The sequence below is a fragment of the Delphinus delphis genome, chromosome 18, assembly GCF_949987515.2.
Source record: "Delphinus delphis chromosome 18, mDelDel1.2, whole genome shotgun sequence".
Lineage (NCBI taxonomy): Eukaryota > Metazoa > Chordata > Mammalia > Artiodactyla > Delphinidae > Delphinus > Delphinus delphis.
Window position 1 is genome coordinate 16,312,564 of NC_082700.1, and position 9,241 is coordinate 16,321,804.

The window sequence follows — 9,241 nt, forward strand, 5'->3', positions numbered from 1 at the left end:
ACCACTGAGTCCTAGTCACTGGAGCCAGGAGCTGAGCGTGGGGTGCTGGGGAAGGACCTGAGTCAAATATGGGACTGAGATTTACGAATGGACAAGGCTAAGGCTTGGGGAACCGAGATGAGACTATGTTAATAATTCAGTGATTGAAAAGGTGGTAAATGGGATTAAAATGTCCTTTAAAGGAGCCTAGTACCCAGCAGAAGAGTAGAGTTTGGCAAAGCATAATGGTGTATTAGAAAAATAATCTGGCTCACGTCTATATTTTATTTATTTATTATTATTTTTTTATAACCAATATGCTTTAATGTAAGTTTAGGTCATTCATTTTACAAACACTCATGGAATGCCTACTGTGCTTAAATCATTGTGCTGGATCTTCCCAAAGACACGGTTTATATGAACACAATTCCTAACGACTTCTTCCTAATGCTTGCTTCGGGGGCTACATCTGGGGCTGAATGGAAGCACGTAGACATAGGGCTGCGGTATGGCCACAGCCGTACCGCAGAGGTGAACACAGCAGTCACTATCTTGATGAGGTGTGTAGATTAGTAATCACCATTCTGTTACTTTGTAAAGTTCAGTTCCTTCCCCTGGAGGGGTGCACCAGTCCTGGAAATACTGCAATACCAGGTCGATGCGTGGAGTGGACGAAGCAAGCTCTCACTCCAACTCCTTGCTCCAAAAATCCGTTTAATACGTTGTTCTCGGGTAGAGAACATATCAGATTTTAAACTGATAAGAACAGATACTACACTTGATCTTAGCCAAAAGGCCGAGAAGCGATACGTCTATATTTTATAATGGGACTTCCCCGATCAAATTACCCACCTCCACACAATAAAGATATTGAAAAGGGCCCATTTTAATTCAGAGTTGCTGAACACGAAAAAGGGTTGGGGTTTTAGAGAATCGTTCCCTGACATGAGCCAGCTGGCCTCAGGCCTTTTCCTTCCCTTGGATTTTGCCACTGTGGCCTCTGGACCACAGAGCAGCGCTGATGGGGTCGGAGACCTTGTCTTGCCTCCAGCCCGGGGTGGACTTCTGCCTTGGCCGGGCTGTTTCTGGCTCCAGAAGCAGATTCTGCAGAAGTGTCAGGATCACCCTCCCTCCAGTACTTAGGCCTTTTCTAAGGAAGAGCAGCTGTGCAGAGAATTCATTCTTCTGCAGAACAGAATCCTTTAATGAGACAAATTGTTTTTATAATAGGACTTTCACAGGGAAAGAAAAAAACCCTGTCGCATAAAAGCAAATGGATTCTCTCCTCAGAACCACATCCTCTGCCCAGCAGGTACTGAATTGCAGATGGTGTTTTCACGCTCCCAACTGGGTATTTAATGAAGAAGGAAGAGGGTCCCACTCCCCTCTCCTCTCCCCACCTCCAACACTGGCGATGCACTTCTCTGTTCATTGAGGTTCACTCTGAGGGGGAAAAGCCTATTTTAAACAAAGGCAAGAGATGCGAGATTTAGATGGAATTTAAATCAAGAAAAAAAAAAAAAGGAAGCTGCACAGTTGTTTCCAGGATGACAGTATTTTATGAACCAAGTCTGTCGTCCGTAAGCTTCCCATTCCAAGTGATTTCAGGAACACGAAGGCTTCTGTGCCAGTCAGGACTGTGTTGGGCTGAACAGTAGTTTAACAAAAATAGGATCCGTTTGTCCTCATGTAACAGAAGAGTTGTGTGGGTTATTCAGGGCTGGTGTAGCTACTTAACGAAGCTACTGTGCACCCAGGTCCCCCCTAGCTTCCGGCTCCTTCCTTATCCTGGAACACCTCTGCTCGGATTGGCAGGATGGCTGCCCTTCCTTCCATCATTGCCCCTGAGTTGCAGGCAGGAAGAAGGGCACTAGGCAAAGTGCAGATGTGATGGGCCACAATCTAGGCTTCGCGATCCTTGCTTTTTACCCAAAAGACCTGAAAACTTTTGTCCACACAAAAACCTGCATAGAGAGTTTTATGGCAGCTTTGTTCGTAATGGCCAGTCGGAAGCAACCAAGATGTCCTTCCGTAAGTGAATGGATGAACTGTGGTACATCCAGTTAATGGAATATTATTCGGCTCTAAAAAGAAAAGAACTATCAAGCCGTGAAAAGACGTGGAGGAAGCTTACATGCATATGACTAAGTGAAAGAAGCCAATCTGAAAAGGTTACCTACTGTATGATTCCAACTCTGTGAGGTTCTGGAAAAGACAAAACTATGAAGACGGTAAAAAGGTCAGTGATTGCCAGGGGATAGAGGTAAAGGAGGGATGAACAGGCAGAGCACAGAGGATTTTTAGGGAAGTGAAACTACTCTGTATGATACTATAATGGTAGATACATCTCATTATATATTTGTCAAAATCCATAGAATGTATAACACCAAGAATGAATTCTAATGTAAACTATAGACTTTGGGTGATAACGATGTGTCAGTGTATGTTCCTCAAGTGTAGCAAACGTACCCCTCTAGGGCAGGGGTGTTAATAGTAGGGAAGGTGTTCATGTGTGAGAGGGTGGGGAGCTTATGGGAACTCTGTTGCTTTCTGTTCAACTTTGCTGTGAACCTAGAATTTCTCTCTCCAAAAAAATCTGTTAAAATAAAAAAGTGATGGGCCAGTTGAGTCTGTCCTTTTTCATCAACAAAATAATAGCTTCCCTAGAAATCCCACGTGAGTAGACTTCTGCTTATACCTCACTGGCCAAAAATGGGTCACACGACTACCCCAGGCTGCAAGGGAGTGACTATTTTATTTTTTATTTACTTTTTGGAGGTACTTCCCCCCCCAGTTTTATTGAGATATAATTGATATACAGCTCTCTATAAGTTTAAGGTATACAGCGTAATGGCTTGACATACATATATTGTGAAATGATTACCATGATAGCTTTAGTTACCATCCATCTCTCATTCAGGTACAAAAAATAATCAGTTTTCTTCCCCTTGTGATAAGAACTCTCAGGATTTACTCTTGGCAACTTTCAAATATACTATATAGCAGAGTTCACTAGAGTCATCATGTTGTACATTACGTTCCCAGCACTGATTCATCTCATAGCTGGAAGTTTGTACCTTTGGATCACCTTCATCCAGTTCCCCCATCCTTCGCTTCCCACTCTGGTAACCACAAATCTGATCTCTATTTTTGTGAGGTAAAAAAATTTTTTTGTTTGTTTTTTAGATTTTATGAGTGAAATCATACAGTATTTGTCTTTCTCTATCTGACTTATTTCACGTAGCACAATGCCCTGAATTTCCATTCCCGTTGTTGCAAATGCTGGATAGTATTCTGTTATACACACCACGTCTTCTCTATCCACTCCTCTGTCTATGGACACTTAGGTTATTTCCATGTCTTGGCTATTGTAAATAATGCTACCATGAAAATGGGGGTGCAGGTATCTCTGTGACATAGTGATTTCATTTCCTTTGCATATATGCCTGGAGGTAGAGTTGCTGGATCATATCGTAGTTCTAATTTTTTAAGGAATCTCCACGCTGCTTTCCATAGTGGCTGTACCGATTTACAGTCCTACAGGCAGTGCACTAGAGTTCCCTCTTCTCTATATCCTCACCAGCATTTGTTGTCTCTTGTCTTCTTGCTAATAGCCATTCTAACAGTCATGCTGTAATATCTCCTTGTTTTGATTTGTGTCTCCATAATGATTAGTGATGTTGAGCACCTTTTCATGTATCTGTTGGCCATTTGTATATCCTCTTTGAAAAAGTGTCAGGTTCTTTGGCCATTTTTAATTGAATTATTTGTTTTTTAATTGAGCTGTATGAGTTCTTTATGTATTTTGGGTATTAAGCCCTTATCAGATATATGATTTGCAAATATTTTCTCCAATTCTGTAGGTTGTCACTGGACATTGGCTCTGTCACTGGCTCTAATTAGGCTAATGCTACAGTGACCCTGAAGACACTAATTTGATGGGACAGGGGTGGAAGAATTAAAAAAAAATTAGTATCAGGCATGATTTTCGCAAGACTTTTTGCAAAGGTATCACTTTTTTCCATGTAATGTAAAAACGGGCTCTGCTTAATTCATCTCTCTTCATTCTTTCATCATACGTTTTTCCTTATGTTTAAATCTTTCATCCTGGCCTCCCACTCCATTTGGTCTAAATATCCTCTTTGGTTATTTCTGGTTCAGCTGTTTAGAACATGCTGATTTACGGGGCTCTGCTGGAGATCTGTGGTGGGGGAGTGAGCTGCCCGGAGCCGTGGAAGACATTTGCAATTCAGCAGAATGGTCTCAACTGCGGTGCTGTCTAGAGGTGATGTGATGCAGGAAGGAATCTCAGACAGTGTAATTAAACGAACAGACAAAAATCCAGACAGGCAGGGTGCCTGCTTTGAAGACCCTATATTTGTTATATAAAAATCAAACACTCACATTCCCAACTTGATTGTACTCAGGTAGGGAAACGCTGCACAAACTCTGACGACTTGAGGGACCTCTGTGACAAGCTTAGACTGTGCCAATGGCCCTCATCCCAGGGTGAAATCCACACGTGGAGCCAGGGGACCCATTTGCCTGCACGCTCCCGGCACCTCATCCTCGTTGCTTCATTTGTTCCGATGACCACTGGGCTCAAATACATCCTCCCAGCCTCTACCCCACTCCCTCCTTCCAGAGGTAACATTATAATTTCACAAAGAGAGAAAATTAATATTAATTTTGTTTTGGAAATTTCATGACATTCTTTGACCTCGTTGAAAATGTCACAGATCTGACTTTTGTCAACTGTCTGATGTTCATACCTTATTATTCCTTTCTGTGCCTGGTTGTCCTTATTTTTGATAAGAATTTTAAAACCACTGTCCTTCATGTGGAAATGAGGAAATGTAAATTTTCCTCTTTTTTTTTTTTTTGTGGTACACGGGCCTCTCACTGTTGCGGCCTCTCCCGTTGCGGAGCACAGGCTCCGGACACGCAGGCTCAGCGGCCATGGCTCACAGGCCCAGCCACTCCGTGGCATGTGGGATCTTCCCGGACCGGGGCATGAACCCGTGTCCCCTGCATCGGCAGGCAGACTCTCTACCACTGCGCCACCAGGGAAGCCTGTAAATTTTCCTCTTAAATCAAAGAGGTGCCAAGTGCTTTAACGGTACTGAAGTCACAGGATTGAGTCAGGGTGTCCCAGGAGCACTGGATACCCACCAAGGCTTCCTTCCCGTCTCTGGGACCACAGCAGCCAGGAGCTCTTAGGGAGCTTTTGATTTCTTCCTTCTTTCTTGCTCCTTTTCTTTTTAAAGATTTTTTTTTGATGTGGACCATTTTTTTTTAAAGTCTTTATTGAATTTGTTACAATATTGCTTCTGTGTTTTGTTTTCTTTGGCTGTGCTGGGTCTTCATTGCTGCGGCATGCGGGGGCTACTCTTCATTGCGGTGCACGGGCTCTAGGTGCGCGGGCTTCAGTAGTTGCAGTGCGTGGGCTCAGTAGTTGTGGCGCACGGGCTCTAGGGCACGTGGGCTTCAGTAGTTGTGGCGTGCAGGCTCAGTAGTTGAGGCTTGCAGGCTTTGTTGCTCTGCGGCATGTGGGATCTTCCGGGACCAGCGGTCAAACCCGTGTCTGCTGCATTGGCGGGTGGATTCTTAACCTCCGCGCCACCAGGAAAGTTCTTGCTTCTGTTTTATGTTTTGGTTTCTTTTGGCCGTGAGGCACGTGGGATCTTAGTTCCCCGACCAGGGATCGAACGCGCACCCCCTGCATTGGAAGGCAAAGTCTAACCACTGTACCTCCTTTTCTTACCCTCTAGATATTTTCCTTTCTTCTTTCCTTTTGCTCCAAACATCAAAGTGGTGGGAAGAATTCAGCTCTTGATTGGAGGTAGAGGGAAGGCAGAGGCTCATCCCCTTGCCCAGGTCCCCCTGGTTGCAGAGGGAAGAAGCTGGTCCCCTGTCAAACTACAAGTGCAACAAAGACACTGCAGGTGGGTCTCTGTGGCCCTAGGTGTGCTGACTGATCATAGATGGACTTGCCATTTTGCATATTTGACTTTCATAGAAACAGATCTTTCATATGTTGTATATGGATACTGCTGACCACCTTCCAAAGGCAGTCAGACTATTAACCAGGTGAACTCCTGCTGCCGTATGATCGAAGCAGGACCTTCCCTATTTAAGAGAGACAGTTTTTGCTCTCGTTGGTCTTGATAATGACCATAATTAAGCCATAGCCATAGAATTTTAATAGAATGTGCTTATAACTTCTGAAACTTGAATTTAGTCCCAAACAGCTCTGTGCTACACCTACCAGATTTTGACCATCAGATTCATTACGGTGTGGGTCTGAGAAGAACAGTCTTGTGAATTGTGCTTACAATTACGTATGCAAATAAGTAAATACAATACATTAATATTTTCTTAACAAAGCCATAAATGATAAAATAATAATAAAATACGTTATACTAGATGTTGCTGGTTTAATTATTCCTGTTTTGGGGGAGCTCTTCTTAAGAAATGTTTCTGCTTGGAAGGACGTTCTCACATTTTATTCTTTAAATTTTACTCCTCTTCAAAACCCGGATCATTTGTCATTTGCTTTCACTGGAGTGATTCCTCACTTCTCTACAAGAAAACAGTGCTCATAACACTTGTCACACACCACACTCTTCCTTCTAGATATTTGTGTGTGGTTTTACTTTACCCGTTGTGTTCTAAACTCTTTAGGGGAGAGTTCCTGTTATATACGACTTACATGTTCTGATACAACCTAACAATACTCAATATATGTATTTAAAAGAAAGAACGAATATGTGATGAGTGTCTACTATCTGCTAGTTGTGTGATCATGATCATGTCTTTTTTTAAATTAATTTTTATTGGAGTAGAGTTGATTTACAATGTTGTGTTAGTTTCAGGTGTACAGCAAAGGGAACCAGTTATACATATACATATACATATATCCACTGTCGTTTAGATTCTTTTCCCATATAGGTCATTACAGAGTATTGAGTAGAGTTCCCTGTGCTATACAGTAGGTCCTTATTCGTTATCTGTTTTATATATAGTAGTGTGCATATGTCAATCCTTATCTACCAAGTTATCCCTCCCCCTTCCTTCCCCCTTGGTAACCATAGTTTGTTTTCGACATCAGATTTCTTATCATCTCTTTGTTTCCTCATGTGTATAATGGTGAAAACTAGAACCTCACACATTTAAGATGAAATGAGATCATGTATATAAAATACTTAGCACAAGGCCTGGCGCACTGAATTCTCATAAATGTCAGCTCTTTATTTTATCATTATTAACATGGAATGTAGTTTTTAGTAGGTACCTTGAAGCAGGGTGGTTTCTTTGCTGACTAAGGGCATCGTGGTAAATGAAGGGTAGGTGGGAGTAACAGTATTTCATAAAAGCAAAGTAACAGCCATAAAGCTCGAGTGGTTCCAACTGGTAAAATGATGCTCAGTCCCATATGCAATAACGGGCAGGTTTCCAGAGGACCTGATGTACTCTCAAGCATGCATTCAGCACATAAAAATACAACTCAACCTCATCATAAATTTGATCTACAGCCAAGAAATTATGTCCATTATCAAGTGAATGCATATTGTGCTGGTCTCCCTCTGATGCAGGTGCTACTTTGGGTAGCCTGCTCTTTTAAAAGGACTCTCCAAGGAAGGTTAAATTCATGCCTTATTTCTCTTTGCATTCATTTTCCTAGAGCTACAGAGACCTCCACCATCGTTCTACCCTAAGGTCAACAGCTGAGGTAGGTTTGGCCAATATCTATTGAAAATGACGTTGAGGCGATTTCTTTTTTTTTTTTTTTTTTTTTTTTTTTTTGCAGTACGCGGGCCTCTCACTGCTGCGGCCTCTCCTGTTGCGGAGCACAGGCTCCAGACGCTCAGGCTCAGCGGCCATGGCTCACGGGCCCAGCCGCTCCGCGGCATGTGGGATCTTCCCGGACCGTGTCCCCTGCATCGGCAGGCAGACTCTCAACCACTGCGCCACCAGGGAAGCCTGAGGCGATTTCTTTTACTAGAGATTTTTTTTCCAAAATGAGAGCTCATTTCAGCATTTATTCCCTTCATGTTCTTCAACTTCTCCAATTTCACCAAAGCGATTCTGTATCCCTTTTCTCTGGCGTCACTCATCTTCCCAGACCTGCAGAAGCATTCACCTCCTCCAGAAAGCTTTTCCTGGTTCCCCAGAAATAGTTCACTGTCTCTCTGCACCCCGCCCCCGCCTCTGGACAACACAGGATGGCTCTTATTTGTATCGTTGCCATGACCGTATTGTAGGGCAAGTGTACATTTAAAGGCTTGTTTCTATTGGTTGACTATGAGCCACTCAAGGTTTGGATCCATTTCTGGTCATTTTTATGTCTTGATATTGTAACAGGAAGGTTTGGGGACAGAGGAATGGGCAGCTATGAGGCCTTCTGTGACCCTGCCTGGGGCACAGTGCCTGTCACACTCAGGTCCAGAGCTCAGCTCCACTGGTCATGATGGCCACCACCATGGACCAGCCCCAAGAAGTCTGGTGGGATCAAAGCATAGTGAGTGAGGCAGTGAAGGGATGGGAGATGAGGCTGGATAGAGATGGAGGGGCTAGACCATGCAAGGGTTTTTGGCCTGGGGACAGGCAATTGGACTTTTTGTTCCAAAGGCAATGGGAAGCTGCTGTGAGCTTTAGGAGGGGATGGTGACACGATCCAGTGCAGAGATTCCATCACCTGCTCCTCTTTTTTTTTCCCCCTCCTGGGTTATGGACACAGTGCCGGCTCCTGCAGTGTCTGTCTTGTTGCAAGGAGCATTTTCACCGTATGCTTTTGAACAGCCTCAAAGCCATAGATGTGCTGAGGGGAAAGACTGGAGCTTTGAGCACAGAGAGGTAGCAGCATCCTTGCAACAGGCCAGCTGCCCTACCCCTACCCCCATCATCCTCTGGCCTCATGCTGCGGGTTATTGCACTGCATTTTTCTGCAACCTGACGTTGGAGAGTCTGCTGGTTTTCCATCTGATTTTAAAAATAAGTAAATAATCGCAGTCAATACATGGATATGGTGAAAATGCAAAGCAAGCGACAGAATTTGGGCACCGCAGCTCCAGGGAGCACCTGCAGTTCAGAGAGATTCTTGGAGCTTAGACGATTCTGAAGGGACCCATTGCTGTTTTATGTTGTATGTGTGGCTTTGGAGGTCCAGGAGGCCAGCCCCGAGGGACATTTTGGAAAGTGGTAATGAAATGATTTTCAGTCCAAGGCAAAGAAGCAGGTCAGGTACCTAAACTCCCTGCCA

The 9,241-nt window shown here is 43.8% G+C and overlaps 1 non-coding gene across 1 annotated transcript; it reads right to left on the reverse strand.

Annotated features, from left to right (window-relative positions):
• Nucleotides 1-596: 596 nt before the first annotated feature.
• Nucleotides 597-787, reverse strand: LOC132414003 (U2 spliceosomal RNA). Its single transcript, XR_009516881.1, has one exon. It is a non-coding gene; the product is annotated as a U2 spliceosomal RNA (small nuclear RNA).
• Between the last annotated feature and the right edge of the window lie 8,454 nt (nucleotides 788-9,241).